The sequence below is a fragment of the Lissotriton vulgaris genome, chromosome 5 (genome assembly GCF_964263255.1).
Source record: "Lissotriton vulgaris chromosome 5, aLisVul1.2, whole genome shotgun sequence".
NCBI lineage: Eukaryota > Metazoa > Chordata > Amphibia > Caudata > Salamandridae > Lissotriton > Lissotriton vulgaris.
In genome coordinates, this window is record NC_141693.1 from 1,216,798,744 (window position 1) to 1,216,818,820 (window position 20,077).

Sequence of the window (20,077 nt, forward strand, 5' to 3'; positions counted from 1 at the left end):
TTCGATTATATCCTCACCATGAAGTGGGATATCCAGAACCCCTTCTGCGACAGCACCAAGATCACAATGTCGTCATGACAAAAAAATAATGTCAATTCCGGACCCTGCAACTCCGTGCTCAAAGGAGCATGAAGCTCCTCCGTTGAGGCCACACAAGACAACGGAGCAACCACCCTGAAGGGTTGGGATGAAAGAGGAAGGGAACCATCACTCGACTGGTCATGGATTTCAAAAACGTTAAACTGCAGACCTGAGCCACAATGACAGAGAGCAGAAAAAATAATAATCATTTTGAAACTAAAATTCTGCTCCTGGAACATAAATGGCTTTGGTGCGAAAACTTATGACAAAGGATTATTGATTATCTCCAACAATTTGACATAATCCTACTACAAGAAACATGGTTGGAAGAGCCTTTCCACTTACAAGGTTTTAAATCATACCATCTCCCTGGGACCAGAATCTTAAAATTTGGGCATTTGAAAGGCGGTCTCCAACCTATGCTTCAATCAAATCCATAACATCGGTGAAGGAGCTAACAAGTATAAACACTGCAACAAACGGAATAAAAACAATACAGATAGAAATCTTAAGCTGCAGAAACAAAGAACCCTTAACACTTTTCAACACCTACATTCACCCCCACAACAAAAAAAATGGCACAAATTTTCTGGTAGCCGAATTGACACAACTCATCACCGAAGAACCATCTTTAAATTACATCGTTTTAGGGGACTTTAACATGTTCCTCACAGGGGGAATCGACCTGGACTGTCCGGCAGCAGATCATCACGCAGCATGGGGTATCCCACGCCAGGACGACTGAAGATGGGGCAAGCCTTCTAAAATCTCGAGGGATCTTCTGATCGAGCTGATGAACCTGTCTTTGGTTGCATTAAACGGGCGTTTTGCGGGAGACCGCCCAGAAACCGCCACTTTCCACACTGCCCTATCTAATAATGCAAAAGATTATACTTTCACGTCTCTTTTGCTCTTCAATTTATTAAAAGAGTTTAGGATCCGAACGCCGGATTACAGCGACCACCTACCCCAAGAGTTTACACTTGATGCTCACGGAACAGCAACTATGATGGGGTCGCCTCATGTAAGCAGGCAAATAGCGAAAGGATTTACCTCTCTCGATATCAGGATGCTGAACTAAGGGAGCTAAAAACCAATATCAACCGGGTACTGCGCAGGCCCAGCTGATAACATCCAGTACGAATTAAGGAGGCTTAAGGCACACAGGAAAAAAATCATCTGGCTCGGCAAAAAGGAAAGTGCCACTTCAACATGGGCTAAACTGACATACGACGCAAAAAACAACAACAGCGCCAGGTTTTGGCAGACCGTCAGAATCTTAGAGAACCCATCAGCTCCAGGAATTAATTCATACATATCTGATGATATTCGGGCAAAGCACCTACTGAGCCACTTTAATACCGAAGTTGGTGAAATTGCGGAAGTCTCATTGGTGCGCCAAAGCGACCAACAGCACTTCAGATTCGAAGGACCGGACTTTCCCATCTTCTTTGCAACCAAGCAGCTCGCGGTTACAACCATGAAAAGTCGGAAAGACGGAGCTCCTGTGCCCAATGGCCTACCGTCAATCATATATAAGCATGACCTGAACTACTGGGTTGAAGCACTATTACCCCTCTACAACAGCATCCTGGAACTTGAGAGAATTTCTGACTCCTGGAAAGGATCAATTATCTCACTGATCCACAAAAAGGGCGCTATGACTGACCGTAAAAACTACAGGCTCATCGCTTTAATCAACATTGAAGCCAAATTCTACGCTGGGCTTTTATTAAATGAACTTACAGTCTGGGCTCAGGAAAACGCCCTAATCCCCATCAACCAAACTGGCTTTCAGGAAGGCCTGGGGCCCACAACAAACAGTCTCGCTCTTTCTCTCTTGATAGACGCCACCAAAAGCATCAACAAGCCGTTATTTGTTTGCTTTATTGATTACAAAGCTGTTTTTAATAGCGTTGACAGGGGGATACTCTGGGCCAAACTTGCAAGGTAGGGAATTCCCACGATTCTCCTAAACCAGCTAATTTTGCTCCACTCTGAAACGTGGGTCCAGATTAAAGTTGTAGCGGGAGACACCCTGTCCCGGAGAATACCAACCACTAAAGGGCTGAAGCAGGGCTGCGTTCTGGCCGCAACCCTGTTCAACCTCTTTGTCTCAGACCTCTCCACTGAGCTGGACAAGTGCAACCATCACGCCCGAACCTGGGGGGCATAACCCTATCTAACCTCCTGTACGCAGATGACCTGCTCCTAATCAGCTGTTCTCCAATCGGCCCCCAGCATTTGATAAACACCACAAGCATCTTCCCCAACAAGAACGGGTTGAGTATAAACCTGGAAAAATCCAAAGTTATGGTATTAAATGAACGGACCAACAAACGCTACCTGCGATGGTCAGTGGGGGACCGGCTGCTGGTGCTAGCAGAGGAGTACAAGTATTTGGGAATAATATTTGAGAGAAAACTCTTGTTCATCAAATAGAAAGCAAACATCAAAGGTAGAGGGATCGCACTGGTAGTTGCATTAAAAAACATCAAGCAAAAAATAACCGGCCCTAGTCTTCTTCCATTATTAGAAGTGCTTTGAGCGCGACTGCTACCTTCGATCACTCATGGCAGCAAACCAATGAGAGGAAGAGATGAGGTTACCTTGGACAATGTGGTCACCAAGGCATTAAGAATAATATTCAATCTTCCGCAATTCACTTCACCAGCCCAAATAAGGCTAGAGTCCGGGCTCCAAATGCAGCAAATCTCACGGAAAGGTGCCTACGCCAAGTGCTGGTTTAAAATAAAGAGAGCCGAGCCGGGCACATTGAACTCACACCTGTGGAAGGAAATTACAAGGAAAAACGACAATCCAGCTATGAGTTACCTTCAATCAGCAATCAGGCTGCTAGCTCTACAGGGCCTATGGGATTCCTGCTCATCCCAAAAATGTTTCAAGGCCCTGGTAAATAAATCAGTAAAGATTGGATCTCTTGTAGAAGACAAAGCTGCCCTCAGTAGGAGGGCCCATGGCTGGTTTGTAATTCAGAGTTACCTGTCGACAAAGCCTCAATCAAACTTAGGAACAGGTTTTTTGAGAATCAAAAAAGAAAGGTTCTTGCATATGAGGCCGGGAATTCTACCAGCAAAGCGCCACCTCCCACCATGGAAACGCACAGACTCCTCAAACCATTGTAGATTGTGTTGAGACCTCAAGGAAGACGTAACACACCTAATGTGCAGCTGCAACGTCTTGGGAGTGGAAAGAAGACATCTTTTAAAGCCGCTCCTGGTCACAAGCCAGGTTTGATTGTGCAGGGAGGCGGTAAAGGCCTGTTTTGAGGGCAGCAATATCCGGCTTGCCTGCCAGGTTCATGAGTGCAGCAAATGCAAAGTTAAGCCTGGAAGCACTCTAACAAACTGGTCTTCAGCCCACGCCAATCGGTTTATGAGACGAGTACAACTACATCGACCATTAGGACTTCGTCTGGCATCTCTGTCTACTGCCATGGTCCCTACGCTCTCCTGCAGCCACCCTGGGCCGGCTGCCAGCTCATCGACATAAAAAAGTTCATATACATTTCTCCACTGGGCGCAGGAGAGGTAGCGTCATGACAAACTACACTCCGGTACCGGAAGAATCCGGCTCTCAGCAGCTCAGTAACATTCCAAAATATCTTTAAGATCAAAGTTTTTAAAATTAACTTTAAAGGAACTGGGATTACACAGGTGCCCCCACAGATTAGCACTCCGACAAATGTTGTACTCTGCCCTATCTGACCCCCCGCACTGGCTGTCTCGCATAATAGTTTATATTCCCCCGCAATTTTATGGAATCACTGCACATCTGCAATTTTTTAGCATTATTTAATGAAGCTGTTTTTTGAATACATGTTTTACTTGTTTGCGAAGGTTTTAATTAATCACGCAATAAAGCGATTATCATTATTCAGGAATACCTGATCTTGTGACAAAAATGACAAGCAGTGGTCTTTTTAGGGTTGCAGCATCTATCCCTGTTTTACGATCTATACGGACATCTCTCCCTCTTCCCTGTCCCATCGGTCCTGCAACTGACGAAACTTGAACACCTCCTGAAACATTCCCTTGACCACAAACTATTGCTCCTCCTGTTGCTTGTACCTGTTCTCACTGTCTGTGCATTTTGCATTTAAACCAGCATCAACTTATCCTTTATCTTTCTATCAATGGAATCCACTTCATTACTGCAGTACCTGGCATACCATAGAATCTTGTCTATTGATTTATATTGCCAGCAGATTAAGTGTTGCAGGATCATTAGGCTAATCTCTGGACTCAGCCCAGTCACAAACTTTAAGATGAATTGGCCTGTGACCTTAAGGTTGAGTGTGTCAATCAATCAATCACGGAATTTGTAAAGCGCGCTACTCACCCCTAGGGTCTCAAGGCGCTGGGGGGGGGGGGGAAGGGGGTGGGGTGTCCATTACTGCTCGAAGAGCCAGGTCTTGAGCTCTTGAGCTGTTTCCTGAATTAGAGATGTTTCCGGGTCAGTCGTAGGTGGGTGGGGAGGGAGTTCCTTGTCTTGGCCGCCAGGTTGGAGAAGGATCTGCTTCCGGCGGTAGTCTTGCGGATGCGTGGGACGGCGGCGAGGGCGAGGCTGGCGGAGCGGAGCTGGCGGGAGGGCGTGTAGAATGTGAGGCGGTTGTTGAGGTATGTGGGTCCCATGTCGTGGAGAGCCTTGTGTGCGTGGGTGAGGAGTCTGAACGTGATCCTCTTGCTAATGGGGAGCAAGTGCAGGTCTGTCAGCTGGGGGGAGATGTGGCTGGAGCGGGGGGTGTCCAGGATAAGTCGTTCTGAGGCGTTCTGTATGCGCTGGAGTTTTTTATGTAGTTTGGCTGTGGTGCCAGCATAGAGGGTGTTTCTGTAGTCCAGTCGGCTGGTGACCAGGGCCTGGGTGACCGTCTTCCTGGTGTCGGTGGGGATCCAACGGACGATCTTGCGGAGCATGCGCAGGGTGTTGAAGCAGGATGACGTGACGGCGTTGACTTGCTTGGTCATCGTGAGGGAGGAGTCCAGGATAAAGCCCAGGTTACGTGCGTGGTACGTTGGTTTGGGTGCGGAGCCCAGGGCAGGTGGCCACCAGGAGTCGTCCCAAGCAGAGGGTGATGCTCCCAGGATGAGGACTTCCATCTTATCTGGGTTCAGTTTCAAACGGCTGAGCTTCATCAATTCCACAACGTCTTTCATTCCTTCCAGGAGGTTGGCTCTGGCGGTGGCGGGGTCGTTGGTGAGGGAGAGGATCAGCTGGGTGTCGTCGGCATAGGAGATGATGTTAAGGTTGTGTTGGCATACGATGGCTGCGAGGGGGGTCATGTAGACATTGAGGAGGGTGGGGCTGAGCGAGGAGCCTTGCGGGACGCCACATATGACTTTGTGGCTGCCGACTGGAACGGGGGGAGGCGGACTCTCTGGGCTCTGCCGGCGAGGAACAAGATGATCCATTGCAGGGCCTTTCCTTGGATTCCGGTGTTGCTGAGGCGCTGTATTAGGGTACGGTGGCATGCGGTGTTGAATGCTGCTGATAGGTCCAGTAGGATGAGGGCCGCTGTTTCCCCGTTGTCGAGCAGGGACCTGATGTCGTTGGTGGCCGCGATGAGGGCGGTCTCGATGCTGTGGTTTGCTCGGAAGCCGGACTGCGAGGGGTCGAGGGATCCGTTAGTCTCGAGGAATGCGGAGAGTTGTTTGTTGACGGTCTTCTCAATCATTTTGGCCGGGAAGGGGAGGAGAGAGATGGGGCGGAAGTTCTTGAGGTCCGTCGGGTCCGAGGTGGGTTTCTTCAGGAGGGCGTTGAGCTTGGCGTGCTTCCAGCTTTCCGGGAAGGTGGCGGATGCGAAGGAGCTGTGGTGCGATGGTGGAGTTGGCTTTGTTGAAGATGTGGTGTGGGCAGGGGTCGGTTCGGGAGCCGGAGTGGATGGTGTTTTATCGTGCAAGTGGTGTCGTCCAGTTGATGAGGGTGGTGGTGGGGAGCGCCGGATCGGTGGCGTGGTGCGTGGTCTGTGTGCCGAAGCTGTTCTGTATGTCGGCGATCTTGCGGTGAAAGAACGTGGCGGGTGAGTCGCAGAGGTCCTGCGAGGGTGTGATGACATTGTTGCAGGTGCTGGGGCTGGAGAGTTCTTTGACGATGCTGAAAAGTTCGTTGCTGTTGTGGGAGTTGTTGTCCAGTCGATCTTTGAATGTGGTCCTTTTGGTGGTGCGGATCAGTTGGTGGTGTTTGCGGGTAGTGTGTTCAATCCACTGTACTGCTTAAAGATGTATAAGAGCTGTTTGCAATAGGTCTGCCCCGTCTCTTTATGTTTCTGGGACGTTTTATCTATCCTAACCCAAACAATGTCCTCAGGGGCTATTTTGGACTACAACCATGTGACCTCCTAATCGTACTTTCTCTGAACCAAAGGTGAAGGATCATGAGTTACTGAATCCCTCTCCCGTTCAGGCCACTCAATGGCTATTTTACAAGGAGACCACAGATCGCTAGAAACTACAATTTCAAACAACACAAAGCAAATGCAAGAAGTCTAAAAACACGGTGTGTGTTGTCAGAATTACCTGAAAGCACAAGCCGTGTTTGCAGACTTGCTGCATTTCTTTTCTTAATAGAGATGGGCTGCGGGGTGATTGTGTGCATTTGTTAAAGTTTTCATGTTAGTTGCAGCTCATGACTGACACTGCGATTAACATGAAAACTTTAACAAAGGCACACAATCACCACATAGCCCCGCTGTGTGTGTGTGCTTCACACATGGCACTGCAGGCTCTGGGGGACAGATGTGCGCTTGTGCTCGCACCTTACAGGGAACAATGCTTGCCACAGGTATAGACCGTGTAGTACTGGAACCAATGCGTACTCCGGAAGTGATGGCAGTAGCCACTATAGGGGTACTAGATTTCCTGGGCACCAAAGACAGCCAATGTCCATTTGTGCTCCCTGTTCTTTCCAATCCAGTTCCTTCAACCTGTATGGACTGTTGCTGACTAAGGTTTCACCACTGAGCTCGGATCATACACAGGAACAATAGTGATTGGTACTGTAAGAGCTTCCGGTAACCGTGAAGCAGCACTAGCTCCATTCTTTTCCCTAACTCCCAATTTGGACACACCTGTCCCCCCTACTCCTGTGGACATCATTCCCACAAATCCTGTACTGGGACCCACTTGAGCTGGTGCACTTCCCACGATTTCTGCACTTCTCAGTTCTTTCCCCCCTTCCCCTGATTGTGGACTGTAAGACGGAGAACGCTCATAAAACAACCCATCCAAGAAGCTGTCATGATTGTCACTACTGTCTCTTTCATTTACCTTTCTGCTCTTGGTCTGAGGATCTACCTCTTCAACCAGCACTGGATATAACCTTTCTCCTTTTATGGTATGCAATCACCATTGCTTGAGCTTGGCATCCCACTGTGCATTCTAGTATGACCTCACAGCTTTCTTTATTCTCCCTTGATGTTTCTCCTTCTGTTTAGCATGTGCTGCATGCATACAGGCAGCTAACGCTTCAAACTGTGTTGGCCGAGGCAAAGTTCACAGCATAAACATTGCTCCTCTTAAGTGATGCAATACATCTAGCCAAAATGAACCAACGCATGAAAATGACAATTCACCCTCTTTTTCAGTGATCTTATGCCAAATATGAAGCCAAATTATTGTGTAGAGCACAGATTATTTTTCTGCCATATAATGTGCTGGAGTATCCTTGGGGGGCACCTCTTCGCCTACTTGAGTAAGAACCCCTTCATCGCCCCTGAACAGATCTCGCAAAACTCTAAAACATTGCATGATTTCAATTGCAAGTTGTTTCAAATTATTACGATGGACAACCACAACTTCCAGATAACTCCCAACCAATCCCAGTGCGGTGTTACACCAACCAAGCTATCGTGGAGCAACACTCTCTGGGGTCACCTTCACTCCGCACAGCAGCTCACCCTTCTTCACTATTTCACTGTAAGCATTCACTCACACAATCGTCTTATTTCTGTAATTGTCTGACAACTAAAAGATCAATAGAATTCAATCATCCAGGAACATCCACACACAGTGGCCCTTAACCTGCGTGGTCACCAAATCAGTATAGCTCATCCCTGTACACAAGGTCCACTAAACGATTCCCATGCATCCCATTTACACAAAGTTCCCTGTGGTACTGCTGATGCCATCTCACAACAACTCATCAATTCTTAAGTCAAACAATCACAATCTCAATCTCAGTATCTTCCACACCTTCAATATATCCTGGGATCTTAGCCCACTTGGGGACCTAAAACTCAAATCTCAGGTTCTGTCCAAAACTACAATCACTCGATTCTCACACCAACTCCGCAAGACATCACACAATGAAATCATTCCACAATCTAACACACAACATACAACCTATTAATACTCACTCCACCGCTCGCCACTGATCTCGCCCCTGATCTCGCCGCACCGTCCGTTCTCGGTCATTGGCCTCTATTTCAGGGCTATGGGGTTCTAGGTTCCACCTATTCTAGTATAATTCTGGATTCTCACCTCGGATCATGTGCCAACCATCCTACACTGCTACCAACTAAAAAGGCCAGGCCCTTAAGTTCTGGACCTGTTCATAGAGACACAACCTGATAGTTCTTTTTCACAGCATGAAAGCGTACAGGGGTAAAAACTCATTATTAAGCCAACCAATTAAACACGAATCCTTTTATGTCACATAGTAACCACAGAGAACTACGCAAAGCTAGTTTGATTTATTACAAAGACAGAAATAACTGAACATAAAGACACCTGAATACGAGAGTGCAAAAATACATGGGAATTAGCTTGAAACCAAATCTGCGTATCCAATTGAGATGATGTAGCATTAATAATACAATTAATTCAAGAAATAGACTGCAGAAAATCAGAAAGTCCAAGTTTCCCTGCATCAAGGGTTGATGAGTGAAAAGCCTGAACCTATCTCTACACTAAAGAGACACCCCTACTTAATCATCCTCAGGAAGAGGAGTAAAAGGGGCCAGCATGTGGAGACTTCCTAAGAAGTCTCTCCACCATCAACGGGTTAGATAGCCAAAAGCCACAGAGACAGAGCTTGCTCTCTGATGCTCTCTCTCCCACATCACATTATTGTAGGTAACTTTCCCAAGATTCATTGCAGATTATGCTATCTGCTCTGGATATAATCTGAAAGGTAGTTTTCCATGGCACAGCGCTGTTCTTCTCTTCCAACATTTTGTCCTTGGTTCCCAGGCCTTCTCCTGTGTGAAGCACAATGACTTTCCATTATCGACTCAAGCCACACAATTGTAACTTCTTCTCTTCTTGCCTGACTAATAAAACAAAGACACTATTCTATCAAACAAGAGCACTTCCTTTACCTGCAACACAAAACATGAGAAAAAACTATTTCCACAACACACATGAAATTCCACTTGTTAATGCCACAGCCAGGGTTTCCATGGAACTGCATTTCTGGCCTACAAGATTCAGCTAACATAAGGGAAACAATAAGAAATAAGGCACATTCAATTAATGTATTTACCAACATTTAAAACAACATGAATAATAAACACATTTAGTACATGAATAATTGTCAGTTTCAAAACAAAAATTCTTCCAGTTAATGTTTTCTGCTAGTTACATTCACTTTCTACGTTAATTTTCCGTGCTACTTTACAATGGCCTAAGCACATCACGTTTCTAAAAATTCTTACACTTCATGTTAATACGACAAAAGATTATGTGGGTGCACAAAATAACATGTGATTATAATGCACCCCTACAAATAAAATACAATTCCCACTACATCAATGTCATTAGTAACACCAGGTGCAGTTGCACTGGGACCCAGAAGAGTGAGGGATTCACATCACCCCAACTGTGGGGCACAGTGTTTTTTGCTCAGTTTCTGATATCGTTAGATGCAAAACTGCCCCTTAATCAAATTAGCCCCATCCCCTGTGCTTACGCTCAGTCCTGCCACTCCCACTCTACCAATCTTTGCCATAGAGGTTTGGCGAGGGAGCTGAATTCAAAGCATTTTGTTTGGGGGGAATGGGGGCTCAGGTAAAAAAGTTTTGAGGACCTCTGCCCTAAACCCATTAACCATGGCTTTCAACCAAGCTCACACTGGCCACTAGACACAGCGTGTTGTCTTAGGTTACATCCTGTTCTCCGTTTCCATGCAGGCAAACACAATGCAAATGGGTTTTGACTGTAAGTACCTGTCAGTTAGTGCCTCTGACCAGCTCTTTATGTTCTTTAGCTTTGTGGGGACCAGAATCACATCTTTTGTTGGAATTTTCCACCAGTGGAGCCATATTGGCAACCTTGTGTTAGGGCCTGCACTCTGGCAGACTAGCCCAGGCCACATTTACTTTAGTTGATAACTAGTTCAGGGCCTTCAATATCCTAAGGAGCACTCATCCTCAAACTCTGACTTCTCTGCCACCCCAAAGTCAGAAAATCTAGCACGGCCAGCTGGTGTTGATGGAAATGGCGGGAATCGACCTACCTCCTTAGTGGTCAAATAAGAGGATGAAAAGAAACACTGTGTAGCTGGAAAAAATGTGGTGTTGCTGTTCTGTGGCAAAGTGGGCTGAATGTGTGGTTTTGGGGTAGGATTTGGAGGATGTTCTCTTGCACATGCACTGGCTGGGTGAGTACTTCCTCGCCCTGGAATCATAAGGCAGGGTAGTGATGTCACAGTGGTGGATTTATCATTAGTTACATGTTTTCGTTTGGGCCGTTAACAACAACAGCCCTGGGCGGGATTACAAAAGTTTATTAAACAAAAATGTAGACAGTGGTGCTGGTTGAGCATACAATGCTGGAGTGGCTGTGGTGTCAGAGACTTCGGCCTTCTTCATTCCACCCAGTACCTGCTGTTGTTTCTTCATTCTTACTATTGAGTGGCAGACTGAGGCTTGGGGTGGGGCGGAGGGTCGAGCAGCCTCCTTCCAGGTTAATTAAAGATTGTCCCTCATTATTTCAAAGTTACAGTATGTGTTTCTTCACGTCACACAGTTTAGAATTTCCAGTTATGGTGGTTTTTAAAAGGAGGATAAATCCATCACTATAATAATAAAATACGTTTTATTATGGTAACAACCCCTGAGACACGTCATCGTGACTCCACTCCGTTACAACTGCAACCAGCTCTCCACTGGATTCTACACTCCAGAATCCACAGAAGAAACTGGCATGAGCACAGAACATTAGCTACATCAATACATTGAGATACTACATGTTATTAGAACATTGGAATGTTGGGAGCTCCATTGAAAACAATGGAGTGCTCTGGGCTTATAATGGCTGGTATAAGCCTGGAGCTCCAACATTCCATTGTTTCTTTGTTCACAGCTCTGGCTGTGAACAAAGGGTTCAGAGAGCCTGAGGGGATTCCAATCCCCTCACGCTCCCAAAAGGCTTTGTTTTTTTTGTTAGAACATTCTCTCCTATAGTGACAGAATGTTCTAATAGCCTATACCCCTTCGTAGATGGGCTATATCGCTATTAAAGTCCCTCTCCCTTGTTAAAGGCCCTCGCCTTCGGCTCGGGCCTTTAACGTTGGAAAGGGCCTTTAATAGCCGGTATAGCCCTCTACGGCGGGCTATAAGGCTATAATAGATATAACAGTGGCAGCACTTTGAGACCTCAGCTCAATCGTTTCTTTTGTTAGAGCTCTGAAATTTTCACATTGCAGTGTGCCTGACTGTCTGTGTCATCATTCATCAGTCCTGACCTTGTCCACTTTGGTTATGTTCTGAAACTGGAGTTTGCTGTTGTGGGGAGACGGACCAGACAGATCCACGAAGAGAAAAGGAGCAGGAATTGGTTTACTGTGCAAGGGTTGCTTACTCTCCCAGTCTCTGCATCCTTTTGCCATAAAAAAACATTGACTCCATGCCAACTTGTTGCAGGGGTTGATGCTGGGACACACACACCTCTCCCTCCTCCTGGAGTTCTTGCACTTCCAACGCCATAAAGGTGAGTTCTAAGGCTGGCGGGGGTGTGGGCCATAGACTGCTCCCTCAAGCAGCCTCATGATGGGATGGGGGCGTGAGGGCTACAAATTGATGTGAGGTCCTTCACAGCACTGTCCATTGTGCCCAGCTGTGTTAGATGGCTAAAGCATTACATGTTACGTCACCGCATCTGTGCAAGGCTTGAATACTCTCAAACTAATGTGTTGCAACTTGCACTTGGTAGAGGCTTAATAAAATGTGCTCACTGTATTTGCAGCTTGGCCTGTCCTTGCACAGTTTGACTCTCGTTCCACATGCCCCGTCCATATGAAGTTTATTCAACACCCAACCAGGTAAGCAGCATGGTAAAATATATCTGCGTCATCCTTTGGGGTGGTGTGGGGTGTTTTGGGAGCTGAGGGGGGTAGAGTTGTTTGCATGGCGTTGTTAGAGTGCCTGGTAGCACCCCCAAAGCCTGTCTGTATATTTAAACGTAGGATGTGATGTGCCGAAGTTTAAACTAGGATGTGACTTGCTAAAGCTCACTCTGATGGTCTGCAGGTCTCAGCAGGGGTGCTTTACTGTGCGGGTCTCCATGGACGAGACTGATTTCAGACGTGTACCCACAGGGCTGTTGTATCTTAAGAGAGCTAAGACCCTGCAGTTCTGGGAGGACTCAGTGAAAGAACTGTGCCTCTTTTTGGGAGGTATTAGGGTGTGGTTATTAATGGTTATGATATAAGGAGACGTTCAGTCGAATGTTGTACACTGAGAAATAAAGACTTCAGTTAGGAGCTCCATGTGTGGCACATTCATGTTCCATGCTTCCAGGTTGGAGAAGACAGGACAAGGGCTTTAAGACTGTGACTACCTTGATAGTGTTGTTCCACACAGCATACAGCTTCTTCATGCAAACATAGATACAATGAACTAAAAGATGATAATATACAGTACAAAACACCATCACGTTCTTGAAAAGGTAAAATAGCAAGTAGCTCATCATTTCTTAGTCAGAGTTAATAGTCCATTTAGTTAGATGAAGTGTCATGTGATGCAGGAAAACAAATAATTACATCACAGCGCATATTTTTTTTCTTCCTCAGGAATATAACGGTTTGCTTGTGATACATCTACCTCACTGCATTAATCGGAATATGTACCCATCCCAGCTTTTTCAAATGTAGTGTATTTCTTTTAATTTCTGCGTGACTACAATGGAATGTTCATGTCCAACAATAGCTGCCAATTCTTTGCCCAATTTTCGATGTTCCACATATTGTTGTGCGAGAATATCTCAATATATGGCATCTGCATATTTTGTTGAGAGCAAATGATAGAGAGTTCCAAGTTAAAAAGCACAGGGGCATATTAGCAAGAACCTCGCTAAAATTATTGCAGTTTTAGTGGCAGGAAACTGCCTCTAAAACGGCGACAATGGGCTTGCTAATATGCGTTATAGAATTCCAATAGAAGCCCAGGTTAAATGTGCAGGACAACTAACCTGGGTTTCTATTGGAATTCTATAATGCATATTAGCAAACCCATTATCGCCATTTTAGCGCAGTTTCCTGCCGCTAAAACTGCAACATTTTAACGAGGTTCTTGATAATATGCCCCACACCCCACACACTATTCTAAACCTGTAATAGCATGTCTATGCTTTCAGAGGCTGGTTATGTAACTCGTATCCAAATTTGGCTTGCACATACAAACTGTAAATTGATACTTGTATAGCGCACTATTCACCCGCAAGGGTCTCAAGGCGCTTGTACGAATACCGCTGTGGAACCCGTCCTGGCTTTCCCTGTGAGGCATCCACTCCTGGGCACCCCCAGGGTGAAGGCCAGGCATCCTTAGCGTTGTGGCGTTGTGGGGGCCGTTGTGGTGATTAAGCAAGCTATTGCCCAGAGTTGCAGAGTGGGACTCTATGATTAGAATAGGCACCGAGGCGAGAATTATCAGGTCCATGGAATTTTGAGCCCAAGACCCGCCAAGGCGGGGAATTGAACCCTGGTCCCGGGCTAGACCTCTGCATCAGGGTCTGCCGCTCTAACCATTGAGCCACCCTTCTCCACTCTACTACAACATTACTAGCAAGCAGCACCTGGGAATTTCATGTTTGAAGGAGAAAAGTAAAGCTACGTGTTCCAGAATACAAAGAGTGGTTTACATAAAAAAGTCAGCATATTGCAGGTACCACATAAGATATGGGGTCACAAAGGAGCTGCGCTTTGACTGCAGGCCAGACAAGTCAATTGATTTTGCATTACATTTTGTATACATCCCGTTTTATTGCTGGTTTAATTGAAAACAGTACTGTGAGCTAAATTGCATCACATGTTTACTCATGTAAGTGAGGTTTGCTATGAAAGAAGTGTGTTTAAGATTTAGGTGCATATTTACTAACCCCTTGCGCCACCGGAGCAGCACTTTTTGAACGCTCTGGTGATGCACAGTGCAGGCCTATATCTACAGGGCCATGCAAAGCCACCCTGCGTGCTTTTCAAGGCCTTGTATATATAGTGTAAGGCAACACAGCACAAGTCGCTGTGTTGCCTACACTACATCAGGGAGGCTTGCCATGGGTGTTGCTGTAGGTGTTCCCACTCAACACCCATGGCTTTTTACACTGCCCCAGATTTCCAACATTGGGGCTGACTTTGATGTCGTCAGGAAAGACTTCGAATGGCATTCGATTTGGTCAAATCCAATTCTGAAGCCTTGTTTCTGACCGAAACAGTCACCTTTCCGGACGACCAAGTAGGATGCAAGGGAGCCGACCGGGCTGTCCTAATCAGTTCTGAACTGGATTCAGGCAGCTCGAGTTGTTAGGAGCCGAATCGTACAGCCCAATGGAGATGGTTTCAGAACGAGTGAATACAATGACCGATTCCAGCAGCCATTCCGGATTGGTTTGGCCTAAACGAAACAGCTGTGGTAATCGGACTCGTAGCAGGCCCCCCTTCACCCAGGGCCCTTCTGAATCGGGCCAATAGAGGTACCCATGGGTCTCCTCTTCCCGTGCATGCACAGTGTGGCAGGCACCATGGGGTGCCCACCATAGGGTGCATGACTTTCCCCATCGACCCCTTTTTTCAATTGGAGCCTGTGTTTACATTTGAAACACAGGGTCCCATTGAAGTCAAATGGAGCCAGACTGAATCATATCCGGATACATCCGGATGCATCCAAATCACTCGGTCGGACTCACCCGATCCGAGATGTTCGGAAAGCATTCCAGAACAGATGCTGTGGGAATGCTGTCTTAACAACATCATAATCATCCCCATTGTGTTAATCCGGGGCAGCATCAAAAACTCACGCCTCCCCAGAGCAGGTGTAAAGAGGAGAAATGTTTACATGTCTCCTCGTTTCCTCCTCTTTCAATGTGTGCTGCATTCTGCAGCACACATAGATAGAGGAAAGCACTTCTTGTGATTGGTTTTGTGCAGGAAGGTGTGCCTTCCTGCTCCAAAAAATCTTACCAACAACACAGACACCCTTGTACCATGGTGTTAGGGTGCCTGTTTTTCTGCACAGCAGCAATTTGTCCGCCGGCGCTGATTGAAAGGACCGGAATGGGAAACATCCTTTACAACATATGTTTTACAACTTGGTACCATTACCACGCAGCTTTTACAACGAAAGTCATTACAACGACTTTCGCTGGAGGGTGCTCTAGGATAGGGAATAGTTTAATTTACTATCCAACACCTTCCCTACTATCCACGGGGACGGGAGTTGGAATAGTAAATTAAACTATTCACTATCCAGAGCCCCCCAACGCAAGTCGTCGTAACGACTTGCATTGTAAATCCTGCGTCGTAACGGTACGCGTTGTAAAACCACGCGTTATACCGTCATACATCCACAGGAATGCACTGTATACTGTAAATACAGTGCATTTCTGTCCTTTCAGATTGGTGAAGGGAAGCGCAAAAAATGACTTGCAGTGCTGCCCTGTGCCAATTCTTTGGAAATATGCCCCTTAATGTTATCATATTAATTGAGGATGGATGAGATCTATAGTTTGAAATCATAGTGTTAAGACATGTCCATAATCACAAAATCGCAGGTTACATCCGATAAAGGCCTACTCGGCCTTTCATGCATTTAAGTTAAAGACATTGAGTGTTGGAAATAATACATTGACTGATGTTGCTGCTTTAAAATGCATAGCCTTGATTTAGCGGTCACCTACCAACATGTTGGCATTCTGGGGATTGTACCTTTCATTTAATTCATTCGTGCAAATACAAACTCCAGTGTTTTGGCTGAAAACAAACTTGATATTTGTAACCCCAAAAATAAACAGAACACATTCCAGTATTTGAAATTCAATGTGTGCATCTACATGTTTGGTGGGTTGCCTGCTTCTCGTGGTCTTCTGCTCTTCCTCACTCCCAGATGCAGGAAGCACCCTGGCTTCCCTAAGCAAATCACGGCGCTGCTATCAGTGCACTGGTTCGGCACGCAAATGGGGGCTGCAAGCCTGTGCATCATCTCCACCCAGGCTGTGCATTACAGCCGGGTGGAGAACATGCTAATTGCACATGGCTGTTTGGCCAGCCTAAGTCGGCCGGCCAAACTGTCATGTACACTTAAGCTGCATACACCTCTCCTCCTCCTGCACTGTGACACAAGCCCAGCCCCACCCCGACCAACCTGGCTCCATAGAGTAGGGTAATGTCGACGTGGCGAGCCCACGAGATAACTGGAAAGCGGTTCCATGTATTTGGGCACTCCCTTTTGGAACTATTGTGGGGATTTAGTCAATATAAATGTGCATTCCGAGCTGGTCGAAGAAGACTTCTAAAGCAGTATGTTTGACAAAGTAGATAATGCCTGCTATTTGCCTTATTTCTTGAATATAACTGCTTTTTATAAAGTGTTACTTCTTTTGTAACACAAAATGAATTAAAATATCAGACATAATCACACAGAAACATGGAAATGTCACACATATTTGAACTGAAACCTGGGCAGCGATGCTTTCCGAGGAAGGGACAGGGCTGACTGGCACTGGAGAGGGCTGAGATAACAGTGTAACAGGGATAGCCGAGCTAGAATTGAGCAAAGGATGTGTTCTGACTTTAAGTGCCTGTAGAGGAGCCGAGCCCTGAAAATAGCTGGCATGTAAATTGGGTCACAAGCACCATCTTAGTAATATAATAGTGGGGCATATTATCAAGGGCATTATCGCCGCATTAGCGGGACTTTTTCCCGCTAATGCGGCGGTAATTTTATTGACCTACTACCAAGCTGTCGCTAACACCAGTTAGCGACAGTTTATAGGCGATAGCGGGCATTTAGGGGCCCACTTTGCATGTCAGCGATAATTATCGCTAATGACATGCAAAGTGGGCGTGCCAAGATGTTAGCGACTGGAAACAGTCGCTTACATCTCTAACTCCTATTAACAACTTTTGGAAATATTCGTGCTAAGCGTGAATATCTCCAAAAGCTAACGCCTGCTAAAAGCAGTTCTTAGCCATGATTTCTCAGCGATATTCATGCATTTCGCAGGATTTTTACCGCTCAAAACCTTGATAATATCAAGGTATCTCAGCTGTAAAAATCCTCGGTGCTCGGCGATATTTTTGTCCCACTAACCAAGCAATAGCGATAATTATCGCTATTGCTTGGTAATATGCCCCTTTGTTTCTTTAACAAGTGGCAGCTTTTCACCTTACTACATGAGATTACTGAAAAGTATTTATTCAAAGTGAGAGTTTTTAAACATACACTGAGAAACATTCTTTCTCGTTCTGATGACAATTCCATTAGTAAACAAAGAGGCAAGTCAGTTATCTTATGTACCCTATAAGTGAATTCTATTCTTATTGTAATTGAGCAACATTATAGGCAAGGGGCTCTTAACCTGTGGTCGAATGACCTATCGCAGTTTACAAAGCCTGCTCAGAGGGTCTAGAAAACTATAACAAAATATTATTGAAATTAATCAATTATAATGAATACAGTATGTATAATTCGAAAACGTTTCTATATTTGATTGTGAATGAAACAAAATATTTAAATATTTGGGCATTTGCATACTCGTTTTTGGATTTTTGTATATTGCTTGCAGATTCAAAATGTGGAAATTGCTTAGGCTTGTAATCCCCAGATTCCAATAATAAGTCAGTAGATGTCTCTGTTTCCAGTTATGATTCAGTTGGGTTTCACAGCAGTTATAAAGTATTAAACGTAGGAGAGGTGTTTTGCAGCGCACATCCAGAACGCATGTATTCTAAGGTGCTTTTAGTGAACTATAGCATTTGTCTAGCATCATACAATCTGGTCAAGTCAAGAGTTACTTTATTCGGCTACTGACAGCCATAAAAGTCAATATTTAAAAAAAAAAGCATTACTTTGAGTTAAAATAGATAAAATAGTAGCATCCCTTGTATCAGTAAGAAAAACAGGATTCAGGTTAAATTACACAAAATACCTTTGTAATGTGCAAAAAGTGCCCGGGGCCAAGTGCAAAGACAAGACATCGAAAGGTGTGTAAACGACTGTAAAAAGGGCTTTTAAGCCTAGCTGGGAGTTATGAAAACAGCTTTTTCCTGTGCCCGGTAGCTCCAGTTTAAAAACTCACAACCCCGAAACAGACCATAGGACTGGATAACATTTGAAGGTACAGTAAGGCAGGCCTAACTAGGTTAAAGTGGAGATCTCTGAGCAGCGGGAGTATAACTTTTTTACACAAAGGATGGTAAAAATCACAGAAAAAAAGTAGGGTGTCTTTCTCTGAAAAGTAATCATTTGGGCAAGCTTTAAGAGTACCAGGTTTTGCAAAGCCCAGTGGAACCGCCAAAATCCAAGGGACCAAGGACAGCCGGAATCTCGTCAAAACAAATCTGTGAAAAGCATTACTAACAACGAGTAAATATGGTTGGACTCCCTCCCTTACAACGCAAGTCGTTACCATTACTTGCGCTGGAGGGCGCTAAAGGATTAAAAATAGTAAATTTACTATCCCAACACCTTCCCTAGGGTCCACGGGGACTGGTGTTAGAATAGTAAATTATACTATTCGAAATACGCACCCCCAACGCAAGTCGTGGTAACGACTTGCGTTGTAAGGGATGCATGGTAAAGGGATGCGTTGTGACGGTACGCGTTGTACCGTCATACATCCCTTCTCACAGTAGATTTCACCACCTCTATTTCCTCCCTGTAACCTTGCTGTTTTTCCAGGAACTGTTGTTTAATAATTCTAACAGCTGATTTACTGAAAGGTTTGGGGCTCAAGTACAAGTCCGGACTGCCGAGCCAGTTACTTATTCTAACCAAGGGATATGCTTTACCCCTCCAGTGTTAGACAGTCAGTAATTATAAGTTGGTTTAAGCTGATAGTCAGGCAGGCCCATATTCTCAACCAACGCAACAAAGGGGCTACTGCTATCTGATCTGAAATGTACCCAAGGCCTAATTATTTGTGTAATGTGCAGGACGGACAAAAGCTTGCAATTTGGTCAAGCAGGGAATTTGGGGTTGCAAAGGTGAACTGCTATACATTGATCCATCTTTTGCCATGTTTTTCCCCAAATTTGCCTTGTACAATATCACCACTTTTCCTAGCCCTGAATGATAAAATACAGTAAAGAGGCAGAGATGTGTTACAGCAGGTTGGAAACACATATATCCAAGGGTGCCAGGGGACCTAAGGCCCCCCTGATGCACCCCTCCAAAAGGTAAGAAGGCACATGTGCAGCACACACATGCCCTAAGGTGTTGTGTCTGCTGCACACCACTTTGGAAAATGCACTGCTGTGCATTTTTCAAAGCAAGCGCAAATTACCATCAACTTCAAGTTGATAGTAATTAGTGTTTCCTAAATGCAACGTTTCCATTTAGGAAAGGTTTGATGCATTGCAATTAGGCAATCACAAATTACGATTTCCTAAATGCTTTTGCAAATTCAAAGACATTGATGCATTGGAAAAGGCTTTTTTCAGGTCACAATGGGCCGAATCTGCCAATTTGAGACAAGAAAAAAGCTTGAGGCATGTAGCCCATAGTGCTAGTTTTCATTGGTGAAAATGTGTGCTTGGGCTGGGGGTG

The 20,077-nt window shown here is 45.4% G+C and overlaps 1 long non-coding RNA gene across 1 annotated transcript in view; it reads left to right on the forward strand.

The window, feature by feature from the left end:
* Window positions 1-12,315, forward strand: part of LOC147712323 (uncharacterized) — a 122,287-nt gene extending 109,972 nt beyond the window's left edge. The window contains exon 3 of the long non-coding RNA XR_015295746.1: window positions 12,285-12,315. This is a non-coding gene — a long non-coding RNA (uncharacterized LOC147712323). The remainder of the gene's footprint in view (window positions 1-12,284) is intronic.
* Window positions 12,316-20,077: the final 7,762 nt, after the last annotated feature.